The 18,930-nt window shown below is 39.1% G+C and overlaps 1 long non-coding RNA gene across 1 annotated transcript; it reads left to right on the top strand.

The window, feature by feature from the left end:
• The first annotated feature begins 1,164 nt into the window (after positions 1-1,164).
• On the top strand, positions 1,165-18,466 carry LOC100599664. The gene is made up of 2 exons (XR_121280.3): positions 1,165-1,491; positions 16,520-18,466. It is a non-coding gene; the product is annotated as an uncharacterized LOC100599664 (long non-coding RNA).
• Positions 18,467-18,930: the final 464 nt, after the last annotated feature.

Genomic DNA, 18,930 nt, shown 5'->3' with positions numbered 1-18,930 from the left:
AAAGCCCAAAAAAGATGTTAAGGCTATTAACAACAGACTTCTGCACTACAGTTGAAATGGGCTAGGTGAATTGGGACAGAATTCTATGAACATTTTATGAAGCTTTCCTTAAATTTCTAATTGAAAATTGCTACTGTGTGTGTTACTGTTGATTCATTTCATTTAAGTCTTGGTCCTGGAGATTCTATTGATACCCCATTCTTGGGGATGAAAAACGTTAAATGCGCACATTTTTTAGGAAAATGGGCTGGGTGGGAGATGGAAGGCTTTGGCTGCCATCCTAGGGTATTCCTGTGCGTTGCGATGGTCAGCATTTCTGTATCTAAACATCGAGAAAGTACAATAAAAATACAGTATTATAATCTGGGACCACTATCATACACGCAGTCTTTCTTGACCAAAACATCCTTATGCCACGCGTGGCTGTGCTGAGAAGGAGGAGCACTCGTCCTCTCCAAGCACATCCAATTTGCCTCAGTCCTCATGACTCTTACCCTGTTCCCACAACTGAGCTCATTTGTTATTGAAGTTGCTTTTCTTATACCCAGCCCAGTTTTCCATTGATGCTCCCGCTTATTCTATGTAGGTATTTTCATTTATCATACGATATCCCTAGTCTAAGATTTCATTTGAGGAAAAAAAGAAAAAAAAAGTCTGCTGCTAAAAATAATTTGAAAACTCGTAGACAGGAGGACCTTTCAAATCCCTTACAATTCTAACAACCAGTGAATTCATGCTTCACAGCCATTCAGATCTATACGTATGAAATACAAGACATGTGTTCAACTTTCCTGCATCGCCTCCTTTAAACTTTCTTTTTTCTTTTTTGAGTCAATCCCTGCAGGAACAGACCAAGTGAGCCCAGTAAGAGAACAGTTCACTCCCACCTGCCACCTTGAGCCAGCCAACAATCTCAGCCTCACCACTCCATTCTTGATTATGTAGAACCATTCCAATCCTGAGTGACAGGATTTGCAAAGACAGCTGTTGGGCTCCACAAACATTTGGAGGAGGGGAAAATGTGAGGCTGGTTGCTACATTCTCCTACTTCTTTTTACTGAAAGGAACAGCTGCGATCTTCACATGTAAGATGAAGTAAACAAAAGCTGACAATGCCCAGCACCATTCAGCAGTAAGCATTCAAATAGATTTTTCCTCACCGCCTTTGCAGGCCCGGCACAGTCTCAGTTCCCCACAGCACAGAGAGGAAGCAAGGTCTTTGCATGCACGCCCTGTTCACTTGGCCAAACATTGCCCTAGATGTGCAATTCAAGCCGTATAAAGCAAGCATAATTCAAGAGCCCTGACTCTTTCACTATTTCATGATTGCTTATTACTCGCACACGGCATTGTCAGGTTCCAGCAACTCTGTGTGCAGCAGGCAGAAATGCAGTGTTTATCTCGGACAGGCAAACATTCTTAGGCTCATCGGCATAAGTACCCACGCTGAACTGGCTATCGGGAAGTAGATCCCTGCATGGGAAAGTCAAGGTATGTTTAGAGAGACTCGATGATTCAACCCCATGGCTGGCTCATTCCTTTTGTTTCCTCTGCCTTTTTATTTGCTTACACAGAAAACAGAGTATTCATTTATTTCTTTTCCCGCTCTCATCTCTATTAACCGCTAGGGCCATCTGCCCATCTGAAACTGTCTGTGAATCCAGGTGACAGTGAAAATGAAGAAGTGGTGATTGTCCCTGCATGTTTTCTCTGAAGGGTTAACAACAAAAAAAAAAGCCTTTGTGTCTGTTTCGAGTTCTCCAGTTGAAGTACTGTACTCATTGAACTGCAAGAAATAAAACCTGCAAGTAGGCACCGTGCTAATGTAATAGAAATGTGTTAGACAGGGGCACTATTTCTTAAATATGCTTGAATTAAGCAAGTTCTTTTAAAAAGTGGGTGGGACTTTTGATGTTTTACATAGTTATATTTTCAATTTCTTGTGCTCAGTTTAAAACTCAAGATTCTTTGTTTCCATGTGTGTCATTAGGGCAGGTGTTGGATGACAAGTAAATGCATTGAAAAATGAAAAAAAAGAATTATTTGTGCCCTGACCTCCATGAATTCGGTGACTTGATATATCCATACAGATCTGACTTTTAATCATAGGTGCTCACAGGTGGGGTAAGGGATAAAGAAGGAATTTGTCTACAGGATCCTTTTATCCTAAGATGCCTTACAACATCCAATTGTGTTACCGTTTTTTTTTTGTTGTTTTTTTTTTATTGTTGTTTTTTGTTTTTACAAACCCATTGCTAGGCTAAGAAGTATTGATTCCATCTAGTTAAACATGTCGAGTGAGAGGAAGTGATCAATGGATTACTTCTTCAAAACATTTATCCCCCCCAGTGGAATCCTCTGATTTTTATAACCTTAAAGAGCCAGGTACAGGAGTTGGGAGAAGAATTTAAAATTTGAAATGTCTTCTTTTTTTCAACTCTGTTAATGAAAACTCTAGTTAATGCCTGTGATTTTCTGGGTCTCCTTCTCTACTTCCCGCCATTATCACCACCTTTTGTTGCTGCTGGGGCTGTGAGTACCCAGAAGGAACATGAGATGGCCTTTCTCAGATATCTGGGTTTAAATTCAGTTCGTATCTCTTACGTGAAGTGGGTAGGGCCAAAAATGACTCACTGCCCAGTGGTGCCTGGAAACATTATCAGCAAAGGCATTCACCTAAGGACAAAATAAACACAGAATTCTCATATGGGCCCATCTTTCCAACCATCTCCTGGACTCTGGTAGTCTTTTCTGAGCCAGATATCTCTCTAAAGTCACTTGCTGTCAGACCTTTTTGTCTCATATTTAGGAATGGCTGAAGTTCTTTATAAATCCCAGATGAAACAGGAGGAAAACTACTTTGAAATGATCATTTCCATGATCTCTAAAATTCAACAAACAGTATTTCTTAAGATTAACGGATGTGAGCCTATGACAGGTTCAATGTGGGACCAACTCAAGGGAAATTGATGACCGAAGTATTAAAAGGCATTCATTACAACGCAGGTTCACCTGAAGAGGGGGTGTCCCCCAGTAGTGCTTCTGCAGCAGAATTGCTTAGAAACGGCAGAACATCCACAAGGCAAGTACCCCAGGCCATTGTGTCTGACTGTCTTTCAAATAGAGGAATGGCTGGTTGCCATTTGCTGAGGGCATCTCCTGCACTGAGAACTGTGTGCATATATGGATGGTATTGCTGAGACTCACAAGTATGCAAGATAGAAGCTAGGTGGCATTTTTTTCAGATTAGGAATCTGAGAATGGAAGATAGACTGAGAAGGGGAGCAGGGGGAGATAGGGAGAGACTGGGCAAAGGGTACGAAGTTACAGTTAAATAGGAATAAACCCTGGTGCTCTATTGCACAGTAGGGTGCCTGTGGTTGACAACATTGCATTGTCTATTTCAAAATAGCTAGAAGAAAGGGTTTTGAATGTTCTCACCACAAGGATATGATAAATGTATGAGGTAATGGATATGCTAAATACTCTGGTTTGATTATTACATATGGTATGCCAGTTTCAAAGCATCACGTTGTACCCCATAAATATGTACAACTATAATGTGTCAATTAAAAATAAAATAAAATAAATTTTATTGATAAAAGAATAAAAAATAGCATGCTTTTGGCCACACTATTTGATAGGCATCATTTAAAAAACATAAGACTATAAGGCCGGGCATGGTGGCACATGCACCTGTACTCCCAGCTATTTAGGAGGCTGAGTCAGGAGGACTGCTTGAGCCCAGGAGTTTGAGATCAGCCTGGGCAACATCTTTAAAAAATATACATAGTATAGATGATGTAAAAGGGCCACCTTTCCAAATGAGTCAAATTCTTCCTTAATTTAATACATTCCTGGGTAGTAAGTTTTTAGAGAGCTAAATTAATTCCTTGCTATATCTTAGGATACCATTTATAAGTGTTCTCATGGGGGTTAGCTTCATTTTATGTACTAAACACTTATTTGAAAGGATCGTTGCCTTTTTCCATGTGCTAATTTATATAGAGAATTTATGTATTGTGGGGATTTAATTTATTCCTGCATTTTATCCAGGAAAATAGAGCCAGATGTTTTTGGACACTTGTTATTTGCTTTAAATAAGATATCAGGTTAAGATAAGAGAAATATGTTGATTGGATATTGCATCTTCCTCTGGAGAATGTAAAACCTTTCACGTCCTACATCTCATCATACCTTACAACTTTAGAACAGACTCTAATAAAAGGAAAATGTTTTAACTGTCCCTTTACTTATACAGGGCAGGACGGGAAAGTGCACTCAATTATACTAACAGAGCTCTCAATTAATCTAAATTCAAAGCGAAGGCTCCTGTTGTGGATCAGGGACCCTGAATAAACATGCTTTCTAGGAGACTTCACCGCCAGGTTCCAAGAGAGGTCACAGTACTCCTGCACTCCTGACGGCAGACCCTTGGATTCCATTGCAGGCAGTGACACACCGAGAGTAAGAGGAGCTGGCTGCAGCCCTGTCCACGTGTGTCTGCTGGCTCGCCCTTCTGTCTGGCATCTCCACGCCCCTCCTCTTCCGGACTCCCTTGCATGACCTTCCAAACAGAATGAGCTGTCTTTCCAAATATGACCCTAACTCATTCAACAGCTGGAGGCAAGAGCAAACTAGAGCTCATGCAAAGGGTATTAGCATTGAGTCTATTTTTTCCCCCTCTTTCTCTCAGACTAAAAGGTATTTGGAAAATTCATCTAAAAACCTTTTTTAAAAATTTCATTCATAAAAATAGCCGAGGGGTTTCTCGGAGAGTTTCCTTTTAGCAAGTCTTTTGGAAGGAATAAATGTCTACTTTATTATTTTTCCTTCCTGTCCTTGACCTCGGAGAGGATTAGAGGGTCTGGGCAAGGAGAGGAGCCTCACACCCAGCCACCCACACTTTTCCTTCTGACAAGCCCCACCGCCATGCCATGCTCTGTACAAGTTCTCTGGAAGAACATAAGAGCCACCTTATGTGTGAGGGAATGAGACCATGCTTTGAAGAGCCAGACTTTCTCCTTTTACTTGCTCTTGAAATTGTTTTCACTCTGATCTGCAAGTCAAAGAAGTGATCTATTATACATTTAGGGACCTCAAAATCTGTTTGACTCTGTGCAAATAAGGTACAGTCCCTGCCTTCTTCCTATAGTTTTCTTATCACTAGGAGACTTGAAAAGGATTTAGTTCGACAACTGAGTCAGCATGAGCTCACACAAATCATTTCACACCAATGTCATTTTCTTTCTTTCTTCCCCCCGCCCCCACTTTTTTATTTAAATAATTCGGTCAGGGAAATCCCACATGCTTAGTATCATTTTGTCAGCAAGGTACATGACAACTCTGGTCACAATAGAAAGTCGTTTAGTGAATTAATGTCAACTCTGGAAAAAGTGGCTAATGTGTCTTGGGGAGTTTGGTCCTTGCCTGTACACCTGCCTGAAGATCACAAGAGTAAGAAGGACAGGTAACACACACTGAATGACAGGGTCAGAGCTTAGCAATATCTCAGAAGCCTGTCATATGAGCCAAACCCAATACAAAACAATTTAGCAATATTAAGTAATTATCACATTTTGTACTTCAATAAAAAAATTTAATATCATGACTTTGCGGTAGGAAAGGCCAAGTTTAATGTTGGTTAAAAATAATTTGGAGATTATGTTTGTCTGTCTTCAATATGATGTTTCTTTCAAAATATCCCAAATAATCTGAATTAATGGTAGAAATAATATCCACCATTTATTGGGTACCTAGTATCTGCTAAAATAACAAATTTACAATGAAGGTGTAACTATTCCCATTTTACAGATGAAAAAATGGAGGAGGTTAAGTAACCAGCACTAAGTCAAAATGGCTAGCAAAGATCAAAACCAACATGTTAGCCAATGTTAGGCAGCTCAAGTCCTTTCCTCTGTGCCTGAAATCAAAGAAATTTTCCAGGAATTTTGCATTGGTTATTCATATCAAGTGTAAAAAATGTTATTCATCTCAATGAACCAAAATTAAGTCAAGACACTTAAGGACTGTCTAGAGGAAAATGACCAGGATAGGAAAGAGTCTGGAAGACATGCAAGAAAGAGATGGTAAATATTTAACATGAAAAATAGAAGATTTGTGTGGGATATAGGAGATACCTTCAAATAATGAAGACCTGTGGTCAACTGGGGCAAATATTTTAACCCCAAATAAGTTCTTCAACAATAACAGTTTCATTACAAATAAGGGAAGAGAAAGTGCCCACAATGAGCATTTTCAGTCACTAGATGCAGAATCGGAGAGCCACCTGCCAGGGTTGTTATTGAGTGAAATTCTGACTTTGAAAACATTTGGCCTATATGAGGGATTCTTAATCTGATATCCATGGAAGAGCTTTAGGAAGTCTTTGAATCCCTGGAAATTATATGAAAAATTGTATATGTGTTTTTTTTTTCTTGGGAAATGGTGGATATATTTCTTCAGATCCTAAAGCAATTCTACAACGTTGGTGAGGCAGTGAAAGGAAATCACTTCCAATTCTACAGTTCTGTTTTGTAAAAGTAGTCTTACCCTTCACAGAGGTGCACCCAAGAGAACTGTGTGATTGATTTAATGTTAGGGGTGAACGAACATAAACAATTGAAGAAAACTTCAAGGTTTTGAGCCTTGTAACTAAGATGTTGATACAATTAAAAAAACTTTAATAAAAGAGAAGCAAATTTAGTGGAAGATAACTAAGTAGAAATAAATAGGCAAACTGAAGCCTGTCTAAGATTCCAGTACTGAGTGTACTGAGTACGTAATCCAAATATTCTTTTACATCATGGCAGAAAAATGCTGAAATCTAGGGATATACGCTGACTAGTAACTGAGTCTTATATAAATAATTTTTTTAAAGCCACTTGAAATTTAGAACCATAAAATGTTATAACACTAACTGTTCTAGAGGCTACTTACTTCAGTCCCCTAATGTTACAACTTAAGAAATCATGTCTCAGAAAAACTAAGAGACATATTCTGTATTCTGGGGCCTGGTTCCCGATTCACGTCTCTGTCAGCAAATTTAAGGAAAAAAAAATGTCTAAAACATTCAAATCTGGAATAAACCTATGTATTTTTCAGGAAGAAAATATATATATAAAAAAATTAGTCTTAACTACATATAATACACAAAGGTCCACTTTGTTATGGTATAAGGCAAGACCGTAAGGAAGTCTTATGCCTCCTTATGAGGCATAAGATTGCCCCTTAGGAGTTTTAAAGTATGAATTCCACACGTCAGCATGCTCTGGGATGTTTTCACAGTGTTTTTAACATTGGTCCTCGTAGTCTTAATTTACCTCTGGAAATTTCCATGGATGCTTAAACTATGAAGAACAAAGAAGTATATGGCTGTGTTATTTAGAGTTAGTGAATTAGGTTCTGCAAGTCTTTTGGTTTCCTTTTAGATGTTGTCTTGTCAGTTTCAAAGATCAGAGGGAGACCAGCTCCAGGAGTGCTCATGCATGCATCAGTGGTCTTCCATACCATCTGATGAAAAGATTCATTCTGTGTCTCAAAAGGATATTCTAGATCCAGTTCTGAGTCAGCAGGTCTTTGGTGTGTGTGTGTGTATATATATATATATATATATATATATATATATATATAAATTTTTCCACTGCCTCATTTTTTTAAATCCATCTGACAAGGTCAAGGTGGGGTTGAGACAAGAAAAAATTGGAACTAGTCCCATTTGAGACTTATTTCCTTAAAAAAGGAACGGTTTTTTAATAATCTGAAAGTTTACATAATTTTGACATGCAAGTTATATACGTGTGTGTGTACGTGTGCGTGCTTGTGTGTATGTTCATTTTTTTAAAGAGATTCAAACTAAATAAAATTTTGATTGGGGGTGTTGCTGAAATGACTAGAGTGTCAGCTGTTATAACCTCGGCTTTAAACACTAAACCAAAACATAGGCTTCATGTTGCAACTCATACTGAAGCTTTATAATATATGGCCTTAGAGTAGAAGTATAATGATCTCTTGGGAGAGGCAAGATCCAATTAAAATTCAGTTTGCTGTCTTTTGGAAAGACATAAGCAGTTATATATCCTTCGAGAGGGTCTTAAGAAATACACACCTGAGCTTTAAATGGCTACTCATTTGACTGTGAAGTTGAATTTCATTCAGTTCATCTGGGAGTCAGAGCACAAGAAAGCATTCAAATAACAACACTCTGATATTTCGTGGTGTGTTACCAGGGAGAAAAGAGCTCCTGGAAAATGAATGCCTTACACATTTGCAGATATTACCAACCACTTATAAAAACAAGGCTATTGTTATGCATAAAAGTCATTCCTTTTAGGGGAAGCCTAAGAGTGAATTGAAATGTGGCTGACATTTCTACCACAAGATAAAATGTTTTTTTAATATCATGTTTAAGTTCTCTTAGTTAAAAAAGAGAAAGGGGAAAAAAAAGAAGAAAAAAGAAAGAAAAATATCTACAATCCAGTATTCAGAAGCAATTCCAGACACTTCACCCATGAAATAACTCACTGGAAGGCATTACATTTCTAAACACAAAAGCTATTAGCAGCCTTTTCTAACTCTCTCTTAGTTCAGTAAGGGAATTATTGACTGTATTTTGCAATCCCACATGTTTTTAAAAGACAAAATACATAGTACATTGAACAGAAAACATACAAACGCTTTCTATTTAATTTGTTAGTTCATGACTAAGATGAAACACTCCAACATATACAATAACCTCCCCACCCCCACTTCACTCTGAGGTTCTTTTGGTTATTTCTTTTTTACAACAAAGGTTTGATGTATTTTTTAAAATATAAAAAGAAAAAGCCACTATATTGCCTCAGAGCTACTCCATCTCACTGCCTCACTTTAAATTCTGATTGACTGTAATGAGACCACAGACAGATTGATGAAATAAATTTAGATACTAAATAGCATTGTACTTGGGGTGATTTAGTTATATAGCTCATTTACTTCTTCAACAAATTTGTTGAACAGCAGTATTAGTTAAGGCAATGCAAGCTGATGTCATAAATAAACCCCCAAATCACAATGGCCTAAAACCTTAAAGGTGTAATTTTTATTCATGGAAGCAGTGCAATGTAAGCAACTACAGGATTCGGGCAGCCAGAATTCTTTCATCCTGTGTTTCCATCACCTTCTAGAGCTTCAAAGTCTTCTGCATTTATCCAAGATAAGAGAAAAGAAATTTGAGAAGGTGTACCTGTTTTTAGCCATCTTCTGCTCACTTGCTCTTCGAATTAACAAATCACACAACCATACCTAAGTGCAAAGTGGTTGAGAAATTTATTTCCAGATGGGACAACCACCTTCCAGTGATAATTTCACACTCTGAAAGAGGTCAGCTGCAACACCTGTAATAATACTGTGCTGGACATTGTGGAATTTTCTAAAAGAAACAAAACTGGGACCTTGTCTTCCAGGAGCATACACTTTAGCAAATTTTTGCAAGAATTTTATTCCCTTACCAATAATAATAGTTAATATATATTAAAAGTTTGTTATGCATCAGGCTCATTATTGGTCCAGAGGGTGTGCGGGTAGTATTTCAGGACTCAAACCCTGGTGTCTGGGCTGTCCAACTTCATGCTCTTGCCTCCTGCCCTCTGTAGACTTCTAATCACTTAAGGGAAGAGACTCAAGTCTGGTTCTCTTAGAAGTTCCCACCACAGAGCAGAGCACACTTCAGACAATGAAGGAATGTGGATTATACTAAACAAAACCCTAGCACCTACTGTATAGGTAACTGTTGGCAATAAATTAGAGCTCAATTCCAACTCATAAAAAGCTGTACTCCAAAGTAAAATTCACCATAAATGAAAGCTTTTTTAAGATATGAGTTGCCTATACTATAAATATTGATTTTTTTTAATTTGAGTCAATTGAGATGAAATGCTAATTTGAGTAGACGAGCATATGAGCATTAGTGGAAAAACTCACCTAAAAAAGTATAAGAGAGAGCAAGATGCCCAAGATAGATTAACACAACACTTTAACCAGAATGTTCTATCATTTTCTTTCTGCACATTCACCTTCTAACTTGCAAAGCTGTCTTGCTTCACATGATCTCTTGCCATCTAATTTGATGGGGTTTTCTCTGAAAGAAATGAAGGGAGGATTCCTCCAGTTCTTGTTTTCTATGGTAATTATCCTAAGTTTTAGGGGAAGAATATTAAAAGAAGAATTCTAGGCACTTCTCAACTTGGAGCAGAATAGAGATGTATTCCAGTAAGGAATGTAGTTCATGGGCATAAGTGACTTGAATATGAGGTAGAATTGGGGGTAAATAACCTATGAAATGTATAGATGATATTCTATCAGAAAAGAGATATTACCTATAGTTTTGCAAAAGAAATAAACTTTTAGCTAGGCCTTTTAGAAACACGTAAAATTAACTGAGTTTACCAAGTACAGAAAAAACAGGAAATTGTCATTTAGAAGGGCATTATCTATTCAGCTAGTCAACCAAGAAATATGTCGAGTGCTCCGATGTAAGCTAGGGTACAAAGAGCAGTGAAGAGAAGGGGACAGTAAAAAGTACAAGACAATACCTATTCCCATATAGGTCAGCAGCTAAGAGCAACAACAAAAGAGAACAATGGGCATGTACAGTGCATCTACCTGTACCAGGTAACATGCTAGGTGAATTATTCAAATTATCTCATTTGGCACTAATGCATGTAAAGTACATAGCAAGGTGCCTGTCACAGAAAGAATGTACAATAAGTGATAGCTGTGATTTAAATGCCAGTTTTATGTGGAGGTTATTATCTGTTTTCAAATTAAAGAAAGAGGCATGGTGAAGCTATGTGATGCTATAAACTAAATGTTTTTATCCCCACAAAATTTGTATGTTGGAACCTAATCACCAAAGTAATTGTGAGGCCCCATAAAGGTAGGGCCTTTGGAGGTTGATTAGGTCATGAAAACTCCACCTTCATGAATACTGTTATAATAATAATAATTAGTACCCTTATAAGAGAGGACTGGGGGAGCTCATTTGTCCCTTCTACCATGTGAAGATGTAGCAACAAGGTACCATCTTTGAAGCAGAGAGTGAGCTCTCATCAGACATTGAATCTGTCAATACATTGATCTTGGACTTCCCAGCCTCCAGGACTGTAAGCAATAAATTTCTGTTGTTTATAAATTATCCCACCTAAGGTATCTTCTTACAGTAGACTGAGATAGGTGATATATCCAAAGCCCCTTAGCTGGAGAAACCAGACATACACGCATGGAAAGTTCAATAACAATGAGATTGTGAAAGTTGCTCTCCTGGCAGTTCTGTTTTACTAGTAGACTATTCATCTTAGTGCATGGGTTGTTATTCCTCAATCTGGCTGCTGAGTCCCCTTTGGGTGTTTATGATTTTAACTGCCTGCCCCTGGTTCTAGTTGCCTGGGTTAGGCAATGAGGGTATTTTGTGCAAATTGCATCCTGAGTGCCTATGCTGCAGGTCCCCATGAGTCTTCCATTCTAATGCTAATCAATTTCCAGCTCTCTATCTTAAGCAGAGTACCTTTTAGGACAGGGCGATAGGGGGAGCCTAGAGGTCACACGCAAGGCCTTCCATCTGTGGAGGTTTAGTTGGAGAAAGCTGACAATGAGTTGATTCCTGTGCAGCAGTAGTCATGAACCTGGGGCAGGAATCAGAGCACCGTGCTATCTCCCAGGACCCAGAGAGCGTGGCCCTGAGAGACAGATTGGTGAAATCTCTAAAGGGCAATGTGCCAGATTGATGAGATGATCTTGGGGGTACTTGCTAGTCTCCTTAGCTTCAGAGGGGCATGGAGGGAGGGGAACAGATAGGTTCAGATCCTCTCAGCCCTTGAGGCTGGTCAAACTTGTTGCAGCTTTGTAGAGAAGTGTCTTACCTTGTACTTGTACAGATGATTTGCTAACCGGGGCTGAGACTGTTGTATCTCCCTCCATTCCAGTGACTCAAGTGTCCTCAGAGCTAATCCAGGTAACTAGAACCAGGGGCAGGCAGTTAAAATCATAAACACCCAAAGGGAACCCAGCAGCCAGATTGAGGAATAGCAACAACCCACGCCCCAAGATGAATATTCTACTAGTAAAATAGAACTTCCAGAAGAAACAGATAACAACTGTAACAAAGAATCAAAAGTATACTTACAAAAATTGAAAAATAGCATTAAAATAACTTTTCCAGCATTCAAAAACATGGTTTTTCAATTAAAAACATCAATTCAGTTAAGGAAAGGATGGCCTAAGATGAGACAGACTCACTTGCAATATTAAGACATAAAAGGGTAAATACCAAATGAGTCGTTTTGATTCTCAGGTGGAATTGACCATTAGACTCACCCGTTAAAAACACAGACTTTTCAACTTACCCAGCCCTAATGAATCAGGAACTCTGGAAGTCGAGCCAATGAAACTGCATTTCGGTTGGAAGTGGCCACTGGTTTTGGGCAATGGTTATGGGAGGCTGTAGAAACTGGCAGTACATGTTGAATGAGTTATCAGGGTGAGAGATCACTGGGTCTGCAGGGATGGTTGTAAGGACTGTGGGAGAGAGATGAGAACTGAAATGAGCATGAGAGGTGGGTAAAGTTTATTGATAGGGACCTAAAAATATGAAACAAGGATTGATGAATGTTTTGTCTGCATGATCCCAAGTTTTCACCAGATGTAGACACAAATACTTTTCACAACCGTAGATCAAATAGCAAGTCTAAAATTTTTATAAGTTTAGCTTTAAATAATATAAAACACATCAGATAAATAAGAAGTTGAAGTATTGCGATTTTGCAAATGTTCAGGAAGCTTGTGTTCATCCAGTTCACATTTCCTTCACTCTATGTGTGCATGTTTGATAACTGAAATACACAAGTTAAATCTTTAGTCTTACTTTTTTAACCACTGACAATGACTATCGTCCATTTCTCTCCCAATGTTCCATTTCAAGACAGATGGATCAGTTTGTCAAGGTCTGAGCAAACAGTAGGAATAAATGGAGTGTTCCAAAGGCAAATCTGTAGTGGTGTCTTTAATTTGATAAACTCACGCTTGCATATTTTTCTCCTGCATTTCCTGAACCACTCCACTAAGGGAGACAACCTAGTACTTCTTGGTTTTTTTTCTCTTCAAATGGCTGCTTCTGAGTCACAGATGTAAAATAACACAAATCAAAGGATTCATGGATCAAGAAAAATGACTTCTGATCATTTCCAGTAGGTTATTTCCTTGGAGCTGTTCTGCTCTGCCCCCAGGAGGTGTAATGGATTTGAACTAAATGTAATCAAAAATCTTCACCTGCATCCTTATTTCCTGAAAGTAGCTCAGTCCCATGAAGCTCAACTTTCTGCAGCTGTGAGACCCACGACATGGCTGCTTCCTTAGGGGAAATAAACTCGATGTTTCTCTGAGTCAGAACCACAGAACAACAGTCTCATGAAATGCTCTATGCCAAACAAAAAGCACTCTGCACTCAGATTTGGGATGAGATTCACATGCTATCAGTTCTCAGAGGGCGACAGAGCACATCCAAGCTTCTGGAGCCCCTGCAGCAGAGAAATCATTTTATTCATAACTCTCTTTAACTTAGTCACTTGTATTCATTTTTGAGTGCTGCCTTAACAAAGTAACAACTAGGTAGTTTAGACAACAGAAATGTATTGTCTCACAGTTCCGGAGGCTAGAAATTCAAAGTCAAAGTGTTGGCAGCCCTGTCCTAAGCCTCCCTCCTTGGCTTGTAGATAGCTGATTTCATGTTCACAGGGCATTCTCCCCATATAGGTGTCTATCTCCAAATTCCACCTGTTTACAAAGACACCAGTCATAGTGGATTAGAGTCCATCTAACGACTTCATTTTAACTTGATTACCTCTGTAAAGACCCTATCTCCAAATAAGGTCACATTCTGAGGTACTGAGGTTTAGAACTTACATCTGAATTTGAGGAGGGAGATGTAATTCAACTGATTATACCACTGAATCCTTTTTTTCCCATGTCATCTATTAACAGCCTGAAGAACACGTTTAGAGAGATGTTACTGTGGCTTCACAGATACCATGCTCTTCCTCAATGGTTCCCAAATGCCATTTGCAGAATATATGCAGAATCACTGACAGTGCTTTTTAGAATTCTAAATCTGCCAGGCATGGTGGCTAACACCTGTAATCCCAGTACTTTGGGAGACCAAGGCAGGCAGATCACTTGAGCCCAGGAGTTCGAGACCAGCCTGGGCAACATGGTGAAAACCCGTCCCTAATAAAAATACAAAAAATTAACTGGGTGTTGTGGCATGCACCTGTAGTCCCAGCCACTTGAGAAGGTTAGGTTGCAATGAGCCATGAGCCCATGATCCTCCACTGCACTCCAGCCTGGGCAACAAGAGTGAAACCTGTCAAAAAACAAACAAACAAAAAAAAAAACAAGAATTATAGATTCTTGGGTCTCACCTCCACAAATTAAAATCCACTGGATCTAAGGAGGAACTCAGGAATTTGCAATTTACAAAGTTGCCCAGAACATTCTGATGCATCACTAGATTGGAGTTCCACAGCCAGTCAGTGCTCCTTTATTATTTTTTAGACTTGATTTGGGCCATAAATCTTATAATAGCTACCTAAGAAGTACACTTCTTCTTTAAACAATATGAACATAGAATTGTTTTCTCATCTCTGTTTTTATTACATCTTCTATCTTCCTCCATTGCAGTACAAACCACTTGATGTGCATAGATTCTGCCTTACTCATCTTTTTATTCTCAGTGTGTACCAGAGAATCCACACATAAATAACATTCAATACGTGTTTATTGAAGAAATAAATACCTCCAGCAACACAGGCAAACTCTACAATTGTTTCATCGTTTAAAGAAGTTCCTGGCAGGGCGCAGTGGGATAAAGTGTATCCCAGCACTTTAGGAGGCCGAGACAGGTGGATCTCTTAAGCTCAGGAGTTCAAGACCAGCCTGGCCAACATGGTGAAACCTCATCTCTATTAAAAATACAAAAAAAAAAAAAAGGGTAGCTGGGCATGGTGGTGTGCACCTGCAGTCCCAGCTACTCAGGTGACTGAGGCAGGAGAATTACTTGAACCTGGGAGGCAGAGGTTGCAGTGAGCTGAGATCACGTCACTGCACTCCAGCCTGGACAACAAAGTGAGACTCCACCAAAAAAAAAAAAAAAAAAAAAAGAAAAAAATGTTATTGACATTGACATATCTTTATACTTGAGAGAACTCAGCTACTCCTAAGATTTTAACCCATGAAGCCATGCCCGCTGTCCTGCCTCATTTTTACTCCTGCCATGATAGCTTACCTGTGGTTTCAGGACACGTCTTTCTCTTTCCAGCCTCAAAGATCTTTTGCACATGCTATTTTGGAACTCTTCTACCTGCCCTCTTTCTCCACCCCATCCCCAATTGCCACTACTATTTCCAAATGAATATTTGTTCTGCCCTTCACATTAGAAGTGGTGCCCCTGTTAAACATTTTCATAATGCTTCATTTTTTTTTTCCCATGGAGACGCTGATCATGCTTGTAATAAATAGTTCAATGGTTGCTCTCTCTGACAAACTCTAATCTACATGTAGGCAGGCTTCATATCTGTTGTGTTCATTTTTGAAGCCGCAGAAACTTGAACAGAGTAGGAACTCAAATATTAATTGAGTCGTTATGCACTTTACCATGATTACATGTTTTTTCCCACCATTAAACTGGGAGCTTCTCTACAGCAGGGACTAGATTTAATTTATCTTTCTATTTTTGGCACCTGGCACAGTGCCTGGAAGGCAGAACAAGCACAATAAACTTTCTTAAAATTGGTAAGGTTTTTGTTTATTTGAATGGTTGTTTAGTTTTTGCCTTGATGAAAGCCTGGGATAGAAATTTAGAACAAGGTTGGTTGTTGGTGATCACATAAAAATAGATTTGTTCCTTCTTGTATTAGAGCCCAAACTTAAAAAATATGTCAAATAAAAAAATAAACCAGAATAACAGGGAATATTTAATGGAACCAAGGCACCTCAAACAGCTGACATACTTCTAAAAAGCAGAAAGAAATAGTAAGGGAGATAACAGCGTACGAGTTAGTTTTCCAGTTGCCAAAAGATCACTTCAAATAGAGCTCTTGCAGTCATCTTCTTACGGAGAAACTGGAACACTTATGGAATGGCAATTCCACCAATTCCCTTTTTCTAACAGCAGAAAAACCTGAAGGAGACAAGCCCAGCTATAGTCCAGCTGGGACCTGTAGCAATAACCTGACCTAAAGTTACGTAAGTGATCAGGACCATATGTGGTCCATACCCCTCTGCCTGAGGACGCTACTCAGCTGTTTAACTCTCTCAAACATTTTGTTCTTTAACTGACAACCCACTGCAGTCAAGTTGTCTATTCCCATAATATGGAATATTGGGTCTATAGTAATTTCCTATTCCTATTTCTAGGCAATCATGTAAGATAAGGGGAATGGGCACCTATTTCTCTGGGGAAGGTATAAATGTGTCTTTAATCTCTTTCCAGTATCCCCACTGTGTAGAGCTGGTCCACAATGGAGAGGAGGAAAAGTTTTGCATTGGACCAAATCACTGCCTTAGAAGGAAAGAGATTACAATCCCATTCATTTTTAACATCTGCAGTGGGTTGGGATGATACCTACTGAGGTCTCTTGGCAGTTAAAAAAAAGAAAAAAAGAGGTTACCCCTTTGGCCTCTTTGGCAAAGGATATGAACTAGTAATAAAGCCTCAGCATCAAGTCTTGGGAGTCTGGCTCAAAGTGGCTAAGACTAGAAGCATCTCCTAACATAAATATGGCAGCATTAGGAAAATAGCTTGGCCTTTAGAGAGACCCAGATTATCTTCACCTTAAAAACTACCAAGACCCTGGTCCAGCAAGACCACCATCACAGCAGTAAATACATAGCCACCAACTTCACAGGAGGTTTTCCTCTGAGACATTGTGAAAACCACAATCCATTACCAGTGGATGAGTCCCAGCTCTCTTACTATCTGGGGTTTCCAAGCAAGACTTACCTGTCCTTTGTTCTAGATTGGTTCCTGGGATCCTGGACCAACACAAACAGAAGAGGAAAGCCTCAAGGGAAATAAAAGTGAAGGTTTCAGTGATAGTTTAAATATATATTTTTAAATGTTAGCTTTTTTTTAAATACTTCACGGTGATGGATGGAGTTATTTCGACCACAATGGCAAAGAATGAATTACCGGCAGTGTCAGAGTTTCTTGTTGCTGTGGGAAGACAGATGCCATGTTGAGAGGTGCCTCGCAGAGAGGCTCATGTGGCGAGGAACTGAGATTGGCTTCTATCCAACAACCAGTGAGGAACTAAGGCCCTAAAGTCCAATAGTCCACAAGGAACTAAATCCTACCAACAACTACAGGAGTGAGCCTGGAATCTGGTTTTCCCCAGTGGGGACTTAAGGTACCTACAACCTGGCTGTTATGGGCTAAACTGCATCCTGCCCAAATTTATATGTTTGAGTCTTAACTCCCAGCACTTCAGAACGTGGTTTTATTTGGAGACATAGTCATTAAAGAGGTAATGAAGTTAAAATGAGGTCATTAGGATGAGTCCTAATCCAATAGGACTGGTGTTCTTATATGAAGAGGAAATTTGAACACAGACACATATAGAGGAAAGACCATGTGAAGAAGACGCAGAGAGGAAATGGCCATCTACAATCCAAGGAGAGAGGCCTCAGAACAAGCCAACCCTGCAGATACCTTGATCTAGGCCTCCAGAATTGTATGAAAATACATTTTTGTTATTTAAGCCACCCAGTCTGTGGTGCTTTGTTATGGCAATCCCAGAAAACTAATTAACTAATTGACTGCAGCCTTGCAAGGGACCCTGAACCAGAGGACCCAGTTAAGCCATGTGCAGATTCCTGACTCACAGAACTAGGAGATAACAAATGTTTGTTGTTCTAAGGTGCTAAATGTTGGGAAAATATGTTATGTAGCTATGTTGTTTTGCACATGTGCCACATAATGATGTTTTGGTCAACAACAGACCACATATATGATGGTGGGCCCATAAGATTGTAATACTGTGTTTCTATTATGCATTCTCCACTTATAGATACACAAATACTTGCCACTGTGTTACAATTGCCTACTGTCTTCAGTACTGTAACATGCTGTACAGGTTTGTAGCCCAGAAGCAATAGACTATACCACACAGTCCGGGTGTGTAGTAGGCTACACCATCTATGTTTGTGAAGTACACTCTATGATGTTCACATAATTATGAAGTTGCCTAGTGATGCATTTCTCAGAATGTATGCCCAACATTAAGTGACACATGGCTTTATGTCTATCATGCATTTAAGATATTGCAATATAGTTAACTTATGTTTTAATACACCTCTTAATTCTGTTTTGATCCCACACCAACGAAGGTGCAAAACTAATTTTTTCACCCATTTCCATAAAAAACACAATTACAATGGGCCTAATGTGGTTTTTGTCGTTTTCCCTGAAGATTTGTGGTGGTATAGGAAGCAGTCACAGCACCCTGTATAAAGCTGTTCCATGGCCTGCCCCCTTTTTGCAGTTGCCTCTATTATTTGAAGGAATGGTCCAACCAACCCCAAAGCTCTGGAAATTTGCCCCAAAATAATTTTACCCTGAAGCCATTGAAGCTTAAGTTTCAGACCCCAGTTTTACATTCCTGTGAGTTCTGCAAGTCACTGGCAGCTATAGATTCTTCTAGGTAGAACTGGGAAACAAGGTGAAAATACCTCAAGAAATCTCAGAAGCCAGGGGTCTGCATCTCCAAGCCTCTGGCAATTTTCTTGTGGTTTCTATCCTCACTCTAGATATTTGCTTTTGAGACTGATTTTGAATTCAGAATTTTGTATTCTCTCAAAAAGAGAATTCTCCGAATTCTATAAGCTTCAGGCTCTACAAAACTT

The sequence above is a fragment of the Nomascus leucogenys genome, chromosome 10 (assembly GCF_006542625.1).
Source record: "Nomascus leucogenys isolate Asia chromosome 10, Asia_NLE_v1, whole genome shotgun sequence".
NCBI classification, from domain to species: Eukaryota; Metazoa; Chordata; class Mammalia; order Primates; family Hylobatidae; genus Nomascus; species Nomascus leucogenys.
This window is presented reverse-complemented; position numbering and strand designations above follow the sequence as displayed.